Raw genomic sequence first — 23,088 nt, forward strand, 5'->3', positions numbered from 1 at the left:
TTTGTAAAGTGGAGTCTAATTCCTCAGCCCTTGGGTATGAGTGGAATTTATGGCTCACTAATAGATTATGGTGGAAGTGACCAAGAATAGGTCATAAAAGGCATTGCTACCTTTCTTCTTGCTCTCTTGTGGATTGCTATTTCTGGTAGAAGTTAGCTGCTATGTCAAGCAGCCCTATGGAGAGGTCTACCTGGCTGGGAACGGAGGACTCTGACCAAAGGTCATGTAAGTGAGACACCTGGGAAGCAGATCCTCCAGGTCCAGTCAAACTTTTATACTACTGCAGCCCCTGGCTGCCACCTTGGCTGCAATCCCATGAGAAACCCTTAGCATGAAGCACCCAACAAGTCACTTCTGGATTCATAAATTTCAGAAACTGTATGAGATCATAAAATTCATTATTTTAAGCTGACATGTTTGGTGAAAATTTGTTACACAGCAATAATTACTAATACAATGACATTATAGTACAAACTAATGTGTATAATATTTTTAAAAATCAAGCAAATAATGAATAATGACTAAATACTGCATCATAGAGAATTTAGGAAAGTAGAAGAAACTTTTGCTTACAGCATCATTTAAGACTAAAACTGAAAAGATACAATTCTGTTAGAAATACTGGGAAATATAAATGAACTGCATAACTTCATCATAGTCTTGGCTTTACCCTGTGCCCAGCAGTAATGCAGTCTACTGGGCAGTTCATTACCACATAACTTTTTATAAGCCTAGACTACTGCCTGCCACTCAGTAAATATTTGTTGAATGAGTGAGGAATGGAAAATGATGAGACAATGTATAGGTCTAGGAAGAGTATGGAGCAGGCACTAATGTTAGAAGGTACCTAGCTTGCGCCAGGCACTGTGATAAATATTTATCATGAATAAGCAAGAAAGGATCTATATTACCAGGGTAATTGATTTGGAGTATCCACTTTCTAAAACTCATTTAGAAAAAGGGGGGAAAAAAAGGAAAAGATACCTGATGGAAATAAAAACAACACTCAGAGCAGAAAAAGTAATTATAGGAACACGATTTAATCCTAGAAAGTGCTTTATCAGTGTCTAAGATAGAAGACTTTTCCCTAGGCTGTGTAATTTTCCACAAAAAGAAAAAACTTAATAAGCCAGTTTGAATTATTGGAATGCAGTTTCAACCAGTGTTTATTTAAAACAACCTGATGTCTAAGACAATTATATGAATAAGGCCTACTTACTTACCATTATCTTCAGTATTGCTGGCAAAATTATGTATTTCTTCAGTGATTTGTCTTTTATCTCAGAATATTGAGCTAAAGATACAATAAAATGATGATAAATTAAAGTTTAAAGATGGTGAAATATTTATTGGTTTATATACCAAAATGTTTTACTAAACCATGTACTTTAATAATTTATAAATGTATATCCTACTAAATGTCACTTCTATTAGGATCTAAATATATGGTTAGAGTTCTGAAAGAAGATTTAGGCTGAGAAACAGACCCAATTATTTGTTCTCACATCCTTTCTCTTTCACCTTTAATTTGAATAATGAGCACCAACACTGCTTCCTCTTAGGACTATAGAGTAATATACAGTCATGACTTGAGGTAGAAAAGCAATCAAACATACTTTTTAATCTTGTTTTTTATGTAACTGAGTTCCACCGAAGGCTATAATCTAAAAAACTCCATCTAACTTTTGAATTGTGCTTTTTACCTACACAATGATGGCAAGTAGAAAAAAAATAAATAAACTGGAGTCTACATAAATATACTGAGGACACATGCCTCATATACCTGGTTCAGCCCAAACACACACTGTATCCAAGATGAACACCGAGACACACAAGCAGTATTCACAGAATGACTTTCAAGAACTGCCCCTCAGTACCTTGCTCCTTTTTCTAGTTATCTCATTGTTGACCTTCCCTTGTTTCCTGGTTCCCTTGTTGTTCAGCTTCACACACTGATTGGCTGTTATCCCAGGACCAGGATTTTGGCTTTATTTCCTGGATTCTGACTAACAGCTCTTCATCCTAACTTCATCACAAATTATAAACTGATAATGAGCAGTTTTTTTAGAAATGATCCCATCCCTTCTACAATACATACCATTCTCCTGGCAGCTGAAATTTGGTTAGCTTCAGCCCAAGGAGTAGATAAAAGTCATTGTGAATTTGGAATACCTACATATATGAGGGATCATCCATCCATGGCGTGCATAACATCATTGGATATTCCCAGTAGAAATTGGGCCCCTGGTCATCTTTAGTTCTCCCTCTGTACCACGTTTTTATGAGATCCTGACTCTGAAGAGGCCTTCAATTCCTCTCTCAAGCGTCAGATTATTTACTACCAGTCAAATCCCCAGACCTGGAGATTAAAAGCAATAGTACATGCAATAGATACATACTCTGTTCAGGAGAAGGAACTTCCACACCTCAAAAAAAGGCAAAGGAAAGCAAAAATCCAGAGTTAGAAACGTAATGCCCAATATTAGAGTTTTCCAAACCCAAATACACACAAACACACAATCTAAAGTGCCTCAGCTCAACCAATGCTTGATCAAAGCTCATAACAAATCCTTAGGCCTTCTTCAACTTCAAAAACCTAACAAAAATTATTTGGAAGGGAAAATGCAAGAAAAAAATGACCCTGAGATCAATATTTTCCATCTATGAAAGGAGCTGATGTATAAAGCTAAATAAGAGAAAAAATTGCCCTTGTGAATGAATAATTTCTTTTAGAAGGATTAGCACAAAGCTGGTTCCTACAAAGTGGAAGTCAAAGATGTCCCAAGTGTCCAACTTCTCCAAACTGCTCTCCCACTCCATCATCTCCAACATCAATTACTCTTCCTCCCCTCGGCACTCTCCCTCCCATCTTTGGGTTTCATAAGTCACTGCAACATCTCACAGAACTCATGAACTATCAAGGAAATGGCTCACACAATTGTGGAGGCTGGCAAGTTCCAAATTCATGGGTCAAGCTTCAAGCTGGAGACTTCTCCTGATTCACATGGTTGCAGGGGCTAACAAGCTCAAATCAGCAAGTCAGAAGACAGACTGCTGGCTCACAAGGCTGCAGAAGCTGGAAAAGCAGGTCAGATGATAGGCTGCTGACTCACAGGGCTGAGGAAGCTGGTGAATCCTAGAATCAGCAGGTCAAACAGCAAGCTGCTTGCTCAAGTTCCAAGAACCACAGGTCCAATGATGACAAGCTGGTTGCAGAATCCAGAGTAAGAGAGGTAACTTTGCCAGAGCATTCACATACATTGGATGCAGACCATACCCTCAAGGTAACTCCCCTTACTTGAGCCAGGTAGTACAAGAGTATGACTTAAATAAGGTGGTATGGGTAGTGACCTGGGTAAGGGTCATTTGAGTCACTTGGTGACTTGAGTCACACCCTCTACTAAGGTGCTGATTCAAGATGCATCCCACTCTAACCCTGCCTCCTTAACATAACAAAACACTGACTTGCAAATGGAACCATAACTACAGGCATAAAGACTAAGGTTTCTAACACATTACAAAATGGAGGATAATTATATCATCACAAAATGGAGGATGACTACATCATTACATAACTGCCAAGTTACATCATAACACAACTGCTAAGCCACTGAAAACCATGGCCCAGCCATGGTGACACATAACTTTAACCATCACAGTTTCCATACACCTTATTTTCATTAGTAGCAAGGTATCCAAACCCCTTGTGGGCCACAGCACCGTTTTTTGCATACCCCTACCCAATCATTATGTGAGAATCACAAAGACTATGGCTAGAAGGGCCATATTAACTAATTCACTGCACCACACCTTAGCATGTAAGGGTTTTTCTCTTTACATAGCCACATGCCATTCCTAAGTCTTCAAAGCCAGTGTGGAGCAATAGAGAATGAATGGGACCTGGGAATTATTTCAATTCAGTTTATTCCTTCATTCACCAAGTATAATCTGAGCTCCTACTATTTGCTGAGAATGTCAAAGTCCCTGCCTTCACAGAGCTTACTGTCTCATGGAGGACATAGACAAAAATCAAATTAAAAAGTTTAGAACACATGTCGCGTAGCACTAAGTGCTGTGAAAAAAAAATAAATCAGGTTAGAAAGGAGTGTAGTAAGTGCTGCTACATTAAACAGTGTGGCTGGGGAAGACTTTCTTAGAAAATAATATTTGAGCAGAAGCCAGAATGAGATGAAGGAGAGTAGGCTGTGTAAGAGGTGTGGGAAGAATTTCAGGCACAAGGAATGGCAAACACAAAAGTGCAGGACAATAGCATGTTTGGAGTGTTCAAGAGCTAGAAAAAGAATGAAAGCATTTGCAATAGAGAAAAAGAGGAGAAAAGTCGTGGGAAATTACTTCAGAAAGGTAGCCAGAGGCCAGATCATGTAGGTCCCTTTAAGCTGTGGGGTAGTTCTGTGGTAAAATTCTCACCTTTCACGCAGGAGACCTGTGTTCAATTCCCAGCCAATGCAACTCAAGCATAGCCACCACCCATCTGTCAGTGGAGGGCTTGAGTGTTGCTATGATGTTGAATCAGTTTCAGCAGAACTTCCAGGCTAAGATAACTAGGAAGAAAGGTCTGGCAATCTACTTCTGGAAAATTAGCCAGTATAAACCCTATGGACCACACCAGTCTGACCATATTGTGTACGGAGTGTCAAGAGTTGCAGTGGACTCAACAACAGCTAACAACAAGCTATGGTAATGGCTACAGTTTTTTTTGGTTGTTGGTTTTGGTTGTGTCCTCCCCCCCCCCCCACTGCCATGGAAGCTATTTTTGGGAGATTAGACTATTGGTCCTAATTTTTTACTTGCCTGCTATAGGATCATATACTCATGCCCTTAGTCATATTTCTTTGCAGTGTGTTCCAACAGAAATCTATTTAGCCACATCATTGATGCAGGTGACTTGCTTTGGCTAACGAAGTGTTAGCAAATGTGATACAGCAGAGGCCTTAGCTGTGCTCACGTGGGTTGTCTTGCTTCTGGAGCTCTCCTGATTACCATTTGAAGAGCAGGTTCCAGGTAGTTACTGCCCCTTCAGGCAGGGCCCCAGAATAAGATTGATGGAGCACTCCAGCACCCAACCTGAGCCTGAAGCAGAACCCAGTAATTCAGTCTGAAATACAGCCACCCCAGCTGACCTATGGGAGAGAAAAAAATAATACTTAATATTGTAAACCATTCAGGGTCAGGGTGGTTTGTTAAGCAGTATTCTTGAAGCAAGAGCTGACTAGTACACCATTGGAGAGTTTAAACCAAAGAAAGAAGGGAATCCAATTCCTATTTTTTAAGGACCTCTCTGACAGCTGTGCAGAGAGTAGACAGAAGAAAGACAGGAGTGGAAACAGGAAGCCAGTTTGGAGGTCATTCACTGTAAAAACCCGGGTGAGAGATGGCGGTGGCTTAGACCAGGCTGGGAACAATAGAATTGACAGAATTTGTTGATGAATTGAATGTGGAGTGTGAGACAAATAAAGGAGTATTATTACATTGTCTTACAGAAATTTTATCATCCTACTTGTTTTTTTAACCATCCCACCAGCCCAGCCTACGTTTGTTTCTAAGCATAAAAATCAGCAGATAAAGAGTGTTTTTATCAGCTACCATATATCCAGGGACACAGTTGCTATAGCAGCCAAGCAATTCTCTCTGGGCAGCCAGGTGGAAATCAAATTGTCTTTAAGAATCCTGAAGTTGAATAGGGAGATTTTTCCAATACCACATGACAAAACTCATAATTGCCCTTTTTTTTTTTAACAGGTATATCTAAATAAGGATGTTATAGCCTAGTACATAATAATCTTTTCTGAACCAACATTGTTCTTCCATTTTGCAATTTGTAGTTTGTGTTGAGGGTTTTGCAGATGTTGCCGTTTCCCCCTCCTCAGAAGAATGGGTGCCCATTCTTGGATGCCGGGGCAAACCAGACCAATGCACACTCCTCAGTCATGGCCATGACTTTTGCCTCAAATTTATATCTTCCCTCCTAACCTAGTAAATTAAGTCAGACAGTTGGAGCCTCAAAGACCACTCTGTCTTCGTTTGCTGTTGTTCCTCCAAGCATACAGTCAAACTAGGCCTAGGATTCTGACTTTTCCCACTCTTTGCCATAGGGCTCACCCTAGCACCTCAGCTGACTAAAAGCAAGGTTTCCCATTTGCATACAGCATAAACAGGTCAAAGCCCTTGCCACTCAGATGACAAATGGAGAAAAGTCTTTAGGAGCCTTCATAAAAGTTTTCCCCTCCCATAATCTGAACAAAGCATTATCTTATGGTGCATCCCACCCACCACATGCAGCTGTATGTGACCATCCTTTGTACTTCTATGTCTATTGTATCCACAGTGGTCCTTTTTTTTTTTTTTTTTTTCCTAGTTTTCAAAGTACATTGTGTTTTATAAGGACAGGAAAGTTTCCAATACTTGCCTGGATTGAGAAAACACTGCACAGATTCTCCCATTCAAGTAAATGAAGTCAAAATAGTCTTTTAGGTTTTCAAAGTAAATCTCGTATTACAAGGAGAAGAATACCAGTGCAGTCTTTCACAGGCACAACACTGCACAGATTCTCCCTCGCAAGTACATGAAATCAAGGAGTTATCCTGATTTTCAAACTACATCATGTGTTACAAAGATGGGAAAGTTCTCAATACATTCTTTGGCTGAGAAATCATTACACAGATTCTCCCATTCAGGTACATGAAGTCAAGGTAGTTATCCTGGTTTTCAAACTACATAATGTGTAACAAGGACTGGAAAGTTCCCAACCCATTCTTTGACTGGAAAACCCTGCACGGATTTTCCCAGTCAAGTACATGATGTCAACAGAGTTATCCTGTGTCTTAGTTATCTAGTGCTGCTATAACAGAAATACCATAAGTGGATGGCTTTAACAAAGAGAAGTCTATTTTCTCACAGTAAAGTAGGCTAAAAGTCCAAATTCAGGGTGTCAGCTCCAGGCAAAGTCTTTCTCTCTCTGTCGACCTTCTCAACAATCTTCCCCGAGACTAGGAGCATCTCTGTGCAAGAATCCTGGATCCAATGGACGCACTCTGCTCCCAGCACTGTTTTCTCGGTGGTATGAGGTCCCCTTGTCTCTCTGCTCGTTTCTATCTGTCGGGGGACAGCCCCAGCAAGGAAAGACCCTCACTGTGCGTCCTGGCAGATAATCCGAAGAACTGACACCTAGCCCTTTCCAGATTCATACGTTCAGGGAAACTTACTGACACAGGCAAGCAGCTGCTCTCTCCAGTGGCAGCCAACTGAAGTATTTTCTGCAACCTCCTAGCAAGGGACCCAAGCTTATATACCATTCCAGCTGGAACCAAGGCTCATCATTTTCTCTCATGTCCTTGGGCAGGGACTTCATGTCCAAGCCCAGATGTTTTCCTTCTTGTTGCTAAGGCATTCTTCGGCCTTGGCCGCTGGCCCAGTCATGCCACTCCAGGCCTTGTACCTTAGCCCGAGTCCGTCCTGAATTCATCCCAGCATGCTTCAGGGAAGAGCAAAGCTGACTCCATTAGGGAGGAGATGCATATAGCTGAATAGCATTACCCTACACTCTCTTTTGTATCTCAAAAGATTGCCTCAAGACACAATCCAATCTTGTAGACTGAGCCGAGCCTCACTAACACAACTGCTGCCCATCCTCATTCATTAATATCATAGAGGCAGGATTTACAACATATAGGAAAATCACACAATACCAGGAATCATGGCCCAGCCCAACTGATACATACATTTTGGGGGGGACATAATTCAATCCATGACATTCTGGTTTTCAAAATATAGACAGTCCCCAGGTTATGAACAGCCAATTTACAGACAACGTGTACTTGACGTTTAATGTCACATAAATTTGCCCACTTTGAAACAATTGAACCAACTCTTACTCTCAATAAATTCTTTATCACAATCACCTTCACTTGCCCTACATGCAGCTTTTTAAATCATTGAACAGGCTTCCAGCCTTTTCTTGCATTAAAGTAAGGCTAAATAAGAACCGTATGCTCCTGTCCCAACTCACCTACAAATTCTTAAAGACACACTCAGGAATGGATCTCATTCATAACCTGTGGACTGCCTATACAATGTGTGTAACAAGGACACACATTCCTTGAGTAAGAAATCACTATGCAGGTTCTTCAATTCAAGTCCATGTTGTCAAAACAGTTTTCCAGGTTCTCAAAGCACATCTTGTATAACAAGGACAAGAAAGCTCCCAATATATTCATTGACTGAGGAAACTCTACATGGATTCTCCCATTCAAGGGAATGAAATCAAGAGAGATATCCTAGTTTCAAAGTTTATCATGTATCACAAGGATGAGAACATTGCCAACACATTATTTGAATGAAAATACAACACACCTAGTCCTTAACGTTTTTTAGTCCTTACGTATAGACTAGCTCATTATTCAACATTTCACATTTACAACAATAGTAAAAAATCTACTATCCAACTGTTTTGGGCATTAGTGATGTACATCTGGCAGTAACAAATGCCTCCATTTTTGCATAATGCTGATTTTCTCATAATGATCTGCTCTTTGGAACCTAACCATGTAGATAAGTGAGGATTGGATGCATAGAGTTTCTCCCAATAGGAATATTAAGTCATAATAGTTTTTCAGGTTTTCAAATTCATCTTGTATTTCAAGGACAAGAAAGTTCACAACACATTTTTTGACTAAGAAAGCTCTTTGCATATATCTTCCCATGCAAGCACATGAAGTCAAGAGGGTTATCCTGGTTTCCAATGTACACTGTGTATAACAAAAATAAGAACGTCCTCAGCACATTATTTGAATGAAAACACAATATAGAGTTTCTCCCCTTCAAATACAAAAACATCTTGCATTACAAGATCAAGAAAGTTTGCAATAAATTCTTTGACTGAGGAAACACTACACACATTCTCACATGCAAGTAAATGAACAAAAGATAGTTATCCTGTTTTTCAAAGTACATCACGTATAACAAGGACTAGAAAGTTCACAGCATATTTTTTGAGGAAACTCTGCACTGATTTTCCCATTCAAGTGCATAAAATCAAGGGGGTCATTCTGGTTTTTGAAATACGTGGTGTGTAACAAAAATGCAGTACTACCCAACACATCCTTTGAAGGAAAAACACTACATGGTTTCTCCAACCGAAGCACATGAATTCAACAGTTTTCCAGGTTTTCGACATACACTGTGTGAAACAAGGACAATGAAATTTATCCCAGACATTCTTTGAGTAAACACTATACTGATTCTCCCACTCGAGTACATGAAGTCAAAATAGTTTTCCATGTTTTCAATGTACATTTGTATTAGAAGGATGGGAAAGTTACCAATACTTCTTTGACAGAGATGATAATACAGAGATTCCTACCCATACAAGTACATAAAGTCAAGAGAGTTATCTTGGCTTTCAAAATACATCATGTGTTAGTTACAAGGATAGGAAAGTTCCAAATATATTCTTCAACTGAGAAAATGCTATACAGGTTCTTCCATTCAAGTACATAAAATCAAGAGAGTTGTCCTGGTTTTCAAAATACATCATGTGTTAGTTACAAGGATGGGAAAGTTCCATATACATTCTTTGACTGAGAAAACACCACAGGGATTCTTCCATTCAAGTACATGAAATCAAGAGAATCATCCTGGTTTTCAATGCACACGATGTGTAACAAGGATGAGAAAGTTCCCAAGGCAGTCTTTGACTGAGAAAGCTCTGAAGATTTTCCTGTTCAAGTACAGGATATCAAAAGCGTTAACCTGGTTTTCAAAGTATGCTGTATATAACAAGGACATGAAATTTCCCCATGCATCCTTTGAATGAGACAACACTACACAGATTCTGCCGTTCAAGTACATAAAGCCAAGACAGTTATCCTTGTTTTCAAACTACATCATGTGTTACAAGGAACAGAAAGTTCCCAAAACATTCTTTGACTGAGAAATCACTACACAGATTCTCCCATTTAAGTTCATGAAATCAAGGGTGTTATCCTGCTCCCCAGGGAGGTCAGAATGAGGGAGGACGAGTAGGTGTCAAAACTTGATCAAATAAATATTTCTATTTCTGGTATCCATCATGCATTATAGTAAACTAAGTACTTTTTATTGTACCTTATGACATTCAGAGTCAAACAAATTTTTTAAATGGCTAATATCCATGTGACAACCTGGGATGAATGTGGCCTGATGGCCTATATAAAGACCTAGCCTGTATAGCTCATGAGTGTTCATAAAAGACAGTATTGATATGAAAAATATCATGAGAGCCAAACTTTCATTAAACTCATTGAAGTCCTAAGAAACTCAAGAGTACTCAAAATAAATTACATTTTACCACAAACAGTTTAAGAAGAAATCTCTTAGGAGAAAGTTTAGAATTGCTTGCCATCTGTAAGAGGGATACATTTTCTGTATTTTAAAGGAGAAATCTCACAAATATTCTGATTGTGATTTATTGTCTGTTGTTTCTAAACAGCCAGTAAGTGCTAGGAAAATAAGTGGTGGGAAAGCCTTTACTTGTTGTTATATCTTTGATAAGTATGAACATGCTATCACAGTGCAGTTAAAGCCATATCTGTAGAACCAAAGCAGGCACAGAACCTGCATTATGTAATCAATCTCTTCGAGGAAATGACTTAGACTGATGTTACATATTTCATAATTTTCTTTTCCTTCCTGTTCTGGGAAACATATGCCACTGTGTCTCTTTCTTTGTATTAGATGTCACAGAGAACAGGTAAAGTGTCTAGTAAATGCCCTAACTAGAATCACAAGAATCTAGATAAACTAATAGGCTAGAGTCACAGACTTTCAAGATAGCCTAACATTTTCTGGAAATAATTTCATTAAAATATCCCTTCTAAAAGACCCAATTTACTAGCCTGACAGAGACTGGAGAAATGCTGAGAGTATGGCCCCTGCACACCCTTTCAGTTCAGTAATGAAGTCACTCCTGAGGGTCACCCTTCAGCCAAAGTTTGGATGGGCCCATAAAATAAAACGAGACTAAAGGGGCACATCAGCCCAGGGGTAAGGGCTAGAAGGGAGGAGGGAACAGGAAAGCTGGTGATAGGGAACCCAGGGTTGAGAAGGGAGAGTGCTGACATGTCGTGGGATTGTTAACCAACGTCATAAAACAATTGTATACTGTTCAATGAGAAACTAGTTTGTTCTGTAAACCTTCATCTAATGTACAATAAAAAATAATAAGAAGAAAAAAAAAATCCCTTCTAATGATCCGCTATTGTTAGATCTTGGATTGGAGTTATTAATTCTTCAATATCTTTAGAGAAAGTCAAACTATATTTTCATAATACTGTCTTCAGAGTAACATTGTAAGGGTCAGGCAATGTAGTTAAGTTCCACTATTAACTCATATAAGGCTTGCAGAAAGTTTCCAGTCTTGATTTCTATGTATCCATTTCCTCCATGGTGACTGTTGGTGTGTGTTTATGTTCCTCCTCACTGAGAAAGTCAGAACGAGAAAAGCCAAGGAGGTGTCACAGTTTGACATCTTAATTTTTTTCACCATGCTGCACTGAGTTCACTGTACATAGATTAAAAAAAAAAAAATAGTACATAGATAGTATAAGGAAATAAAGGATGCTACCTCAGAAAATAAAGGATAAGAAATGCCTCATAACTTAGTTTAAACATCTTAAAACTACATACATATTTGGAACATATTTGTATGTTTTAAGGCATACAAAATATATTCATGGCCTGCATCTCCGATGGTCTATTAAAAATTTATACCTGTACGTCCATCAGTACCACCATCTCAGCATGTTCAGAACCAAACCTAGTAACTGTCCCATGAATATAGTGTCCTTTCTAAGTTTCCTATGTCAACATTTATTTAACCTAATCAATCAATCAAAAAAAAATCATAACATTGCCCTGTACTCACCCTCACCTGCGTAAGAATCTCTCAAATTTATTCTTTCTTTCTCATTTTCCCAGTCACTGCCAGACCTTTGTCATTTCTCATTTGGATTATAAAGAAGCCTAAACAGATTCTTTGCCAACTGTCTCTTTCATTTCCTCCGATCCATTCGTCACACCTGTCACAATTATCTTGCTCAAACACTTATCTATAATATCATTCATTTACTTAAAAATTGACTTTGGTGACTCCTCTTTGACTGTAGGATAAACTCAGTTAAGCTCATTGTTGTTGTTGTTACTTGCCATTATCTTCCGACTCTTTAAACATTTTTTTGAGCATCTACTACTATGAGCCATGCAGTCAACTAAGTATGGTGACTACAAAGATGAAACGGCATGAACCCCTCAGGTACACACAGTGTCCTCTGAGGGAGTCAGATGTGTAAGCAGCTATTTGTAGTGGAATATGTGCAACCACAAGCATACGCACAAGGTAAAGAAGCAGCACAAAATAGAGAGGGATCACTTATTTTAGAGATGTCTGAGTTTGGGATGGATTTGCCAAGGAAAGGGAATGGCATATGCAAAGTGCTTAAGAATAAAACAGCATTCCAGGAACTGTTCATTGCAATCACATCTATGTAGGAAATGTCGATATCAAGAACTGAGACAGAGAACACTGGAATATGAGCAGTTCTTAGTTATGGTGTGCATGGGGGGTGGGAGTTGTAATGGGGATGAAAAGGGAGAGCAGGAAGTAGGCAAGGTAAAAGGGCAATGGAAGAGGGGGAGGATGTTTACACTGAAATATCCAAGTGCAAGTCTCAGTTCAGGGGAAAATTAGGGCCAGAGAAAAATATTCGGTCATCAAAATCATGGAAAGAGGCTAAGGCAAAGACTTTTCCTTCTAAAGAAAAGACACAGTTTTAGAAAAGATCTGGAGGACTCAGGATATCATCCATTGAAGAAACTTGAGAAGGGACACTTAAAAGTAAAACAAGATACTAAAGGGGCATAACAGCCCAAGAGCAAGGCAGGAGGGGACAGGAAAGCTGGTAACAGGGAAACCAAGGTTGAGAAGGGAGAGCGTTGACATGTCATGGGGTTGTTAACCAAGGTCATAAAACAATACGTGTACTAACTGTTTAATGAGAAACTAGTTTGTTCTATAAACCTTCATCGAAAGTACAATTAAAAAAAAAAAGGTAAGACAAAACTCAGAGAAGAGTGATGTCAGAGAAGACAAAAGAGGAAAATGTTTCAAAAAGAACATTGATTACTACTGTCACACTCTGGCATGAAACTCTGACCTGAGCCTACATTTTTAGCCTCACCCCTGCCACTTCCCCTCTCTTTCTCAATCCTGTCTGGCTCTAGCAACAATAATAGCAGGAATATTAACAATAGAAGCTGTCTTTGATTTGCATTTGCAGTGTGACAGACATAACACTTTGAGCTTTAGTATTTTAACTAATTCAATCCTCACAGGTAGATAATATTATTCCCCGCATTTCACACACAAAAAAAGATATCAAATCTAAAAAATTAAGGAATTTGTCCGAGATTACACAGCTCAGACATGGGAGAGCTAGGATTGAAACTCAGGCAAATCTCAGCTACAATAGACCATTTGCTTGTCCCAAACATGGACAAGTGTTTTCATGTCTTCCTGGCTTTGTACTTACCTGAAATAGCCTTTATGTATCCATCCTTTCTGTAGAATCACATTCTTCCTTAGAAACACAATTCAAATGTTATCACTTTGGCTAAACTTTTCTTCAGACTACCACCTCCTTCCTCTGTGTTCCCATTAACACTTTTTTCTTACTATTATTATAATATATGTGGTAGATAGAATGAACCCTCAAAGATTTCCACGCCCAAAACCCTGGAACCTGTGAATATGTTACATTATATTCCAAATAGGACTTTTCAGATGTAGTTAAGGCTGTCGTTGTTGTTAGTTGCCATTGAGATGATTCTGACTCATAGCAAGCCCACGTGTGCAGAGTAGAATTGCCCCCATAGGGTTTTCAAGCCTGTGACCTTTTGGGAGCAGATCACCTTCTGAGGCACCTCTGGGTGAGTTCAAACCACCAACCTTCTCAGTAGTAGCCTAGAGCTTAACTGTTTGACCACTCAAGGACTTCCGTAATTAAGGTTACAGACCTTACAATAAAGAGATCATTCTGGATTATCCAGATGAGTACAATTTAATCACACACACCCTTAGACGAAAAGAACTTTCTCTGCCTTCAGTCAGAGAGATGTGGTAAAAGGGAAAGTTAGAGAGATTTGAAGTATGAGGCAGACTCAACTCCCTGTTGCTGGGGAAGGCCACATAGGGCCACAGAGAAACCAAAGGTCCCCGGCTGACACCAGGAAAGGAAACAGAAACCTCAGTCCTACAAGAACAGGGAAGTGAATTCAGCTAACAACTTGAATGAGCTTGGAAGGGGATTCTTCCCCAGAGTTTCCATTAAGGAATGCAGCCTATTTCTTAATGCAAAGGGCCCAGGTGAATCTACCCATACTTTTGACCTCCAGAAATTGTGAGAAAATGAATTTGTGTGACTGTTGCGTTTGTGGCAGTTTGCTACACTACAACAGAAGACTAATAAAACATACCATATCATGGTCAAGTCAGTTGCTCACACATTAGTGATACCCGTTAGAAGTTCGGTTCATTGAGGAAAAAGAACCTTGTGTTAACTACCCGTGAGGCTTTTGTTCTTTGGATGAGGACTGCCCCAGAGAACAAGTGCAGTTAAGATTAAATGTAATTGACTGGAAATTCATTTCATTTGAAATTAACTGATTAAAGTTAGATTCTTTTGGTTATCATCTCTGTCTCATATGGGATGTTCATATTGTGGCTCATTTGTTCTCAGTTCCATCTGAACGGAAGTACTTCCTCCTCTGTCCTTGGAAGAGCATCTCTTTATGTTACCATTGGTTTTCTCTCCCTCCTCCCCTGTTTCACTCTTCCCATTCCTCCATTTCTGGTCCTTGGAGTCACTTACCAGAGTAAACTGACTGAAGGCAAATCCTTATTTCCAGCTTTTTGGGGGGAATCCAGGCTAAATTCATAGCTATTTTAAAAATGAGTTAGAGCTATGTCTGTCGACCTAGAGAGGTATCCATATGTATTGTTAAAGTAGGAAAAACAAGTTGCGGATGTCTTCCCTCAAAAAACTCAGACATTATGACTGAGGGCTACTCCAACAAACTGAGATATTGTTGTCAAAGATATCTGTAGTCTAGCCCAGATGACACACCCTATAACTTGCCTGTTTCCTTCTCTGCCTGATAGCTGATTGTCCTGCTGTCTTCTAATGCACATGATGGACTAGTGAACTGGAGTCTCTTATCTTGGTCAGTGCCCAAGGGTCCTCTCTTGCAAAAAACTATACCCACTAGGTTCCAGTGCAAAAGCAGTCAAACTTACACAGCCCTTAGCTAATGGTAATCCTCCCCTCCTGAGCCTAACAGCTAAGCTTGCCAGCCAGGGTGAGGCTTTCCATCACATCTCCTTGTCTGAAAGATTTCTACTAGGTCAGAGCCTCCTCTTTCTGGGCATGGCACTCACCCTTCTCCCTCCCTGAAGAGGTGATGTTAAAAGGGCTGCAAAGAAAACATGATTTACAGGTTAAAGAAATGAAAACACACTGGATTAATAATACCAAGATCTTTTTTTTATATACTCCAAAATATTTTTAGAATCTAACATTTCAGTGTCTATTAAAAAATTCCAACTGCATCCATTTCCTGGACTCCTGTGTGTCCTGATTCCTGATCTGAAAAAGGAGGACAGTAATAATAACTATGCTGTTAGGAGGAGTGAATGAGTTAATAGATGAACAGTGTTTTGGATCAACAATTCCACTTTTGGAAATATACAGAAATAAAAGTGCCAGTAAATAAAGATATATGTAAAAGGATGTTCAGTGCAACCTTGTGGTGACCAAAAACTAAAACTTGGAACAACACAAATACCTATTCAACAGCGTATAGTCAAATAAATGTGGTGCACGTACATTATAAAACATGCAGTTGTTTTAGGCATCTCTTGGGTATGGTATCATAGCCCCTCTATCTACCTTTTACTCCAGCAGGTGCTGTAGCAACCGGCTGCTTGTAGATATAATTGACAGTACCTTGCTTCAGCTGCATCACATCTTGCTTTGGGCTGCAGAATTTCTTTGCCATCAGCACTTGGAGTCCCTGTAGGAACTCAGCCAGGCCAACACACACACACATCTGAAATTGTGTGGGGCATGTTGTAACCACCCAGAGGATGGGGGACAGTAAATAAATGGTTTCTCTCTGTCCCTTGGGGAGACAATTTTGAGATGCATTCTGCATTGTTCCTGGTAGAGCCCTAGGTTTCTATAGTTCTGACCAGCTTAAAAATGAACCATTGGTTTTCTCTCTTAATCTTCCATTCCTGGTTCTTGGGATCACTTTCCAGAATAATCTGACTGTAGACAAACCCTCGTCACAGGCTTTCTGGGGGAGTCCAGGCTAAACCCGTAGCTGTTTTAAAAATGAGTTAGAACTTTATGTGTTGACCTAGATGAGTGTCCATGATATATTGTTAAAGTAGGAAAAACAAGTTGCAGATTAATGTGTGTGATGCCATTTATAAAAACAAATAACATGAGTGTGTGTGTGTGTGTGTGTGTGTGTGTGTGTGTGTGTGTACTTGCTTATATAGGTTTCTACATCCTTGGAGAAAAGTTGAAGGACACATATCAGGTTGTTGGCATAGGTCTCCTCACAGATGTGGAAGGAGATTGATAGCTTTTTCTTGATAATTGTTCATTGTTACACTAGCTACTTTCACTATTTAAAATACTTTCAAAAGAAAAATGTTTAAAATCGAAGTCATCATTCTAGCAAAAGAAATTCCAACCAGGTGCTAAGGAAGAAGACAACTGTTCTACTGGATTTCGGCTGCAGTACAAACTCTATCAGAAACCTTTTTACTAACCTTGGACAAGAAAATAAATTCTTGCCTGAGACTACCTCTGAAAACAAATACTAAAAACTATACTCACAGAACTAACATACTGTTTGTGACTCCAAAGATCCCTGAATGAAGAATGAGCCACTCAATAAGCACTGAGGATGGTTAATAGATAAACAGATGGAAGTGGGTTTTGTAGTAGGGGCTTTGTTGCAAAATGAGAATAGCCGTTTTCAAAAAAAAAAGCCTGCTTGAAAAATAAAGGCTCTCTCAAATGAAATTATAAAACTGCAGTATAAACCTCTTTCCTTGGATCTCTTCAAACTTTTCATAAAGAAGCAAATAATAAGATTCCATATAAGATTTTAAATGAAAAAAAAAAAAAAGGTAAAGCCTAATCTGAATAAGTTTTCATTAGCCTCATTTGCTTTCTGTTCCTTTGTGGATTAATTATGAATTGCTTTAAGGGAAAGGGCATTGACTATATGTGTTAAGGAGGATGCTTTTGAATACCTTCCCAGAAACCTGGATCATCATCTGGTCCCATTAGTTAAATATGCAGGAAGTGAGACAAAAGAATGTAAGAGACAGACTCTAAAATACACACTTTGTCAAGAAAAAGTTGACTTGTGAAGTGCAATTATAAGGACATTTTTCTATTGTACTAATTAAGTGGCCCAAATGAGGCAAACCTGGGATACAAAGGCTCAGGTGATTTCCCAAAATGCATTCAAATGCCCCTGAAAAGTGAATTGACTCATTAATATTGTTAATGATAATTTGTTGTTGTCGTTGTTAGGTGCCGTCGAGTCAGTTACAACTCATAGTGACCCTATGTACAACAGAATGAAACACGGCCCGGTCCTGTGCCATCCTCACAATTGTTGTTATGCTAGAGCCCATTGTTGCAGCCACTGTGCCAGTCTATCTTGTTGAGGGTCTTCCTCTTTTTCACTGACCTCTACCAAGCATGATGTGTTTCTCCAAGGACTGGTCTCTCCTGATAATATGTCCAAAGTATGTGAGACAAAGTCTCGCCATCCTTGCTTCTAAGGATCATTCTGACTGTACTTCTTTCAAGACAGATTTGTTCGTTCTTCCGGCAGTCCGTGGTGTAGTCAGTATTCTTTGCCAATGCCATAATTCAAAGGCATCAATTCACCGTCAGTCTTCTTTATTCATCATTGCCCAACTTCCATGTGCACATGAGGCAATTGAAAACACCATAGCTTGGGTCAGGTGCACCTTAGTCCTTAAAGTGACATCTTTGCTTTTGAACGCTTTAAAGAGGTTTTTGCAGCGGATTTGCCCAGTGTAATGTGTTGTTTTATTTCTTGACTGCTGCTTCCATGGGTGTTGATTGTTGATCCAAGTAGTTAACAATACTTACAGGAGCAAATATTCATTGAATGCTGACTAAGTTCCAGGCATTGTACTAAGTGTTCTGTTATTTAACTTGCTTATTCTTCACAGTAATGCTATCATCCTCATTCTACATGTGAGAAAACTATGGCCCAGAGAGGGTACACCGTAGAGACACTTATGAACTCGGAGGTAGTGCATCATAACCCATAAAAACCAGTTGCTGTGGAGTGAATTTCAACTCATGGCAACCCCATGTGTGTCAGCGTAGAACTGTGCTCCATAGATTTTTCAATGGCTTATTTTTTAGAAGTAGATCACAAGACCTTTCTTCCAAGGTAACCCTGGGTGAACTCAAACCTCCAACCTTTTGGTTACAGCCAAGCATGTTAACCATTCGCACCATCCAGAGACTCCATTCATAGCCCATACTCCTAACCATCAGAAAAAAATGCTTTGAGCAAAGAAACAACTCTATGGAAAGACTCAACCCTAAAACTAAATTTGATATTCTTTTTCCGTTGAATTCAAAACCACCAGATTCCCCTCTAGGAGTGCTTCTTTTATTGTGCCTCTCTATTCCCCTGTCTCTAAACATCCAAAACCTTCAAATTTCTGAGCAGGATTTTTCACTGTGACTCTTGTTCTAAGTCTGCCTTCCCTCTGAGAACCTTAACTGCACAATTTTCATTCTTCATAAGCAGGAGTGGAGTGGAGCGGAGTGGTTAACTCTGATGTATCTGGAGTCACAAGCCTTAGCTCAATCCTGGCTCTGACATTACTAGGTCTATGAGTCAGATTTGACTCAATGGCAATGGGTTATTTATTTATTTATTTTTTATGAGGCCTGGCAAGTAATTTAAACTCTCTTAGTTTCCTCATTGGTAAATGGGGATAATAATATCGTCAACCTCTTTGGGTTCTTATGAACACTGTAAGAGATAATGCTAGGAAAGGGCCTAACATAGCTCCATGCATATCAAAACACACAATAAATGTTTTCTACTGTCCATCCTGAAATTACCAGCCCAGAGTCATATTTTCTTTATGGGTTGTTCTTCTCTAACACACTAATCTGACAAATTTATCCTCAAAAATGAAGACCTTACCTGAAAGAAAGTCTATTTTCATTATAGGGACTTTCTAGAAACAAAATGTCTTGTCCAATGATAAAGCCCTACGTACACACTGGTATGTAACAGAACCTTTTTGACCTGCACCCTTTCCACCACTCCAAAAAAGCCACCTCACAAAAAGAGGGCTCAACATTCTAGTAGGGATTGAATCTCTAGAGAAAGTGTAAGAGTAAAAGACAGAAGAATGTGCAATTCTCACTCACTGTAGGAAGGAAAGAGAAGGAAATGCTGTTGGCTATTTCCATTTAAATAGTACTTCAGACTCAATTTGAATAAAATTAATCTCTTAATCCCGTACATTTTTTACATTATCTCCCAGCTCAGATTGATCATGGATTCCTCACTGTCCATTGTAATTTCATAATTAATTGATAATGAAATTATGACCAGGCAACTTGTACTTCTTTCTCCCATACCAGTCACACTACAGATAACCTAACTACCACTTACGTCCTTACAGAGGCCTCCAGTCTCCATGTAGTCTCCATTTCAATTCACCCTGCACAACATTGCACATCCTTCTGGGTTGTCCGATTCTTACAACTCTGTGAGTTGTAGACAGCTAATAACAATACAAGATAATTCTTGCCTATAGGATTGCCATGAGTCAGAATCTATTCAACAACAACAGGTTTCATTTTTGGTTTGGTTTGATTTTATAGACTTGCAAATAAATCCTGAGAGACAGCCAGCACCTCAAAAAAAAAAAAGTTTGCCTCCACTTGTACATTCCTTTCAGTATAACCGATCAATAAATACGCCTGTCTGCTCTCTGGGTTTTCTTTTAAACATCTGCCTGGTTGGCTTATTAAGAGTTAAATACAATCTTTAACACATGTTCATTTTATATCTTGTAGGAGAGTCATAAGAGGCCCCTGTGCGGCAATGGTTAAGTGCTCATTTGCTAACCAAAAGCTTGGCAGTGAACCCACCAGCCAATCCACGGGTGAAAAGACTTGGCCATCTTCTCTCATAAAGGTTACAGCCTAGGAAACCCTGTGGGGCAGTTCTACTCTGTTTTAAAGGGTCGCTATGAACTGGAATGGACTCGATAACAGACAACAACAGCAACAAAAACAGGAGAGTCATGATTTAAAAAATACATACATCCTTTAATAATACCATGACAGTTGTCCATTCATAATCCCTCAGTGTCTTTGTTGACTAAAATTTAATTTCTCATATAAGCATTCGAGCTTCTTTACAATCTGAATACAGGCTACTCTTATAATTTTTTCTCTAACTTCGCACTTACACACACACTCCCCTCTGGCCAGGAGGACATATTCACTGTCTTGAACATGCCTTGATGTCATAGTCCCACTTCTGACCTTAGTTCACGGCATCTAACTCCTGTTCCTCCTTCATGGACACGCTGAACTTTCACTTCCTCTGTAAAATCTTCCCTATCAAAAGTAGTTGCCGTCCAGTGGACTCTGACTCGTGACCACCCCATGTGTGTCAGAGTACAGCTGTGCTTCATAATATTTTCAATGGCTGATTTTTCTGAAGGTAGATTGACAAGTCTTTCCACCTCTGGGTAGACTCGAACCTCCAACGTTTCAGGTAGTAGCTGAATAGGTTAACTGTTTCCACCACCTAGGGACTCCAAAATCTTCCCTAGCAACCCCAAGTTATTCCTCTCTTTAAAGTATTGTCAATAGTCTTTTCAAATTTTGCAATATACACTTTATTTCTTATAAATATGTCTTGTTGCACCAGAGAATATGTAATCTTTCACTTCCCTGTGTCCTTTACAAGACCTAACCCAATGCCTTATACCAACCAACCAACCCATTGTTGTTGAGTTAATTCTGATTCATAGCAACCCTATAAGACAGAGTAGAACTGCCCAGTAGTGTTTCCAAGGAGTGGCTGGTGGATTTGAACTGCTGACTTTCTGATTAGCAGCCAAACACATAACCACTGTGCCACCAAGGCTCAATCATATTGGTTAATAATTGATTAGCAAGGTATTATGGATTGAATTGTGTCCCCCAAAAATATGTGTTGTAAATCCTAACCCCTGTACCTGTAGTTAAGGGGCCCTGGTGGCACAGTGGTTAAGTATTTGGCTGCTAACCAGAGTGTTGGTTGTTGAAACCCACTAGCCGCTCCACGGGAGATGTATGTAGCAGTCTGCTTCTGTAAAGATTTACAGGCTTAGAAACCCTATGAGACAGTTATATCCTGTTTTATAGGGTCGATAGAATCAGAATAGTTTCAAGGTCGAGGGTTTGGCTATGTGGTTGTAACCCCATTTGAGAATGAGTTTTCTTTGTTAATTAGGCAGTTTAGTGTAGAATTTGTTTTTAAGTCAATCCCTTTTCAGATATAAAAGAGCAGATTAAGCAAGCACAGATAGGGAAAGACAGACACCACTTGCCATATACATGAGACCTTCGAGGAACAAAGAAACAGAAGCTGAAGAGACAAGGACTTTCCCCCAAGGCTCACAGAAAGAGAAATCCTTCCCCTAGAGCTGATGTCCTGACTTCAGACTTCTAGTCTCCTAAACTGTGAGAAAACAAATTTCTGTATGTTAAAGCCACCCGCTTGTGGTATTTCTGTTATAGCAGCACTAGATCACTAAAACATAGGGCATAAACCAAAAAAAACACAAACAAACCCATTGCCATCAAGTCAATTCCAACACAAAGAAACACTGAAAAAAAAAAAAAGCAAAGCTACTATCATATCACCTCTCTATACTTTCCACTCTACACAAAAACAAAAGAATGTGTTCCTCTGTAAGATCTAATGCTTTTTATACTTTGGGAAATTACTTTAAAAAAAAACAAGTAGGCAAAAGATGCACACATGCAATTATAGCTTGATTATACTCAACAGGGAATGATTCTTAAGTTCCTAGTTATGAATATTTTAATGAACACTATCAATAAAAGCCTCTTACCCTTTGGCCTGTTTGTGATGCTAAGGGTTCAGTTAGTAATAATAGCTTTTTGAGTACACAGGGAACTCAAAATAATTTCTTTTTCAAGGGCATAAAAGGCAAAGATGCCCCCAGGAAGTCTCACAAGTCATTGCCAAATAGAAAAAATTACCAAACTTTCTGAAAGCATGGTGGAATTGTTAGTTTTGATAAAAATAAGTTTAGGCTCCCCCTGAGAAAAATACAGTGGACAGACCGAAAGAAGGGAAAATACTCGTCATGAAAAAGAACTCCCAAGCTCTTCGAAATGGCTGCAATGCTCAATAAGGTACGCTTGAAAATCTTGTGGTTGTTTTAGTAGTGAAGTCCACACAGGTAAATTAAGAACCATTTTTCCTCCTCATTTCCAATCTCTCCCTACTGCTCACCTAGAAAGCTGAGTGCTTAAAAGCATGAGCTTTTTGGCAGTTGAGGTCCTGGCTTATGTGGCCTGGAGCAAGATACTCACCCTTTCCAAGCCTTAATTTGCTTTTCTGGGAGGTATGTGTAATGACAGGACCTGGCTCACAGGGTTCCTGTGAAGATTAAATAAGACAATGCATGCAATGCACCCAGCACAGAGCTTGCTTCATACTATGTACCCGAGAGATGTCAGCTATTGTTATGGTGATATTATACACCAGAGAAGAAAAGAGCAACATGCTTTTGAAAAAGCAAGAATGGTTATTGAGACAAATGATATTTGCAAAGCCAAAAGTACTTCAGAATTTACCTGACACAGAACTCAGAATAGTTAAAAGGCTGAAAGAATAAGGTGGAGGGAGAAGCTC

This window comes from Elephas maximus, chromosome 5 (genome assembly GCF_024166365.1).
Source record: "Elephas maximus indicus isolate mEleMax1 chromosome 5, mEleMax1 primary haplotype, whole genome shotgun sequence".
Classification (NCBI taxonomy): Eukaryota; Metazoa; Chordata; class Mammalia; order Proboscidea; family Elephantidae; genus Elephas; species Elephas maximus.